Raw genomic sequence first — 1,264 nt, forward strand, 5'->3', positions numbered from 1 at the left:
GCAAGTCACTGACCTCTTAAGGCTTCAGATTCCTTCTCTGAAAATGGATGTTGATTACTGTCATGCAAGACGATTGTAGGCATTAAAACTGAAGGAGAGGCCCTCGAGGCCTGGTTCATACAAATTCACAATTTTTTTTTCCTCTGGCCAGGGATCAAACTTTGGCAGAGCAGTGACAACGTGGGATTTTTTTACCTCTAGGCCATTGGGGAGCTCCCAAATTTACAAATTTAAGAAATAGCAATAGAGTAATAGGTCCGAGGTCTCACACCAAAAGAATCCTGAGAAAGGATTAGGATCCTTCACAATTTTGAAAAGTTGAAAAAATTAATTTACAGTAGAGGGTAGGCTATGAGATCAGGTTCCTTTCTGTCCCAGTTGAAAGATATTGGTTCCTTTTCTCAAACAAAAGATTCCCCGCATGGTGATAAAGGTAGTCCTAGTTTATAATGACTAAGTGGCTTAGGGCAAGAGCCTCAGTCTTCTTAAAGAAGTTCCTAGCTAATTTATCTCTGAAATGGTAATGACAAAGACCTTTCTCTTGAGGTGATTGTAAATAAACAGGCTAAATAAGATTACCTAGAAAGAAAGAAAGAAAGAAAGAAAGAAAGAAAGAAAGAAAGAAAGAAAGAGAGAAAGAAAGAGAGAAAGAAAAGAAAAGGAAAAACATTACCTAGGAGAAGCCCCTAGTATGTAGTAGTCACTCAAGAAAAGTAACTTAACACTACAAGGAACATATTAAATCCTCAGTGGAAGAGTTGGAGACCCTGGGCTCAGGAACCACAGTGCAAAAGCCTTTAGCTTTAGAATAACTCAGTCTCAGGAGTCCCCCCTTGTGGTGCAGCAGAAATGAACCTGACTAGGAACCATGGGGTTTCCAGTTTGATCCCTGGCCTCACGCAGTGGGTTAAGGATCTGGTGTTGGCGTGCGCTGTGGTGTAGGTCACAGACGCGGCTTGGATCCCATGTTGCTGTGGCTGTGGTATAGGCCAGCAGCTGTGGCTCCAATTCGTCACCTAGCCTGGGAACCTCCATGTACTGAGGGTGTGGCCCCCAAAAAACCAAAAAAAAAAACAAAAAACCCTCAGTCTCCACATTCAGAAGTCACTGGCCCCTGTCAGCACCAGAAAGGGGTCATACCTGGAACCCACTCCCCTCTACTCCCACCCCGCCCTGCCCTCAGTGACACTTGCCTCTTGACTCTTAAGAACAAGTCACCAGTTCCCAAGGAGGCCTCCCCTTCCCCCCATTCACAGCCAGAGGG

This window comes from Phacochoerus africanus, chromosome 5 (genome assembly GCF_016906955.1).
Source record: "Phacochoerus africanus isolate WHEZ1 chromosome 5, ROS_Pafr_v1, whole genome shotgun sequence".
Taxonomy (NCBI): domain Eukaryota; kingdom Metazoa; phylum Chordata; class Mammalia; order Artiodactyla; family Suidae; genus Phacochoerus; species Phacochoerus africanus.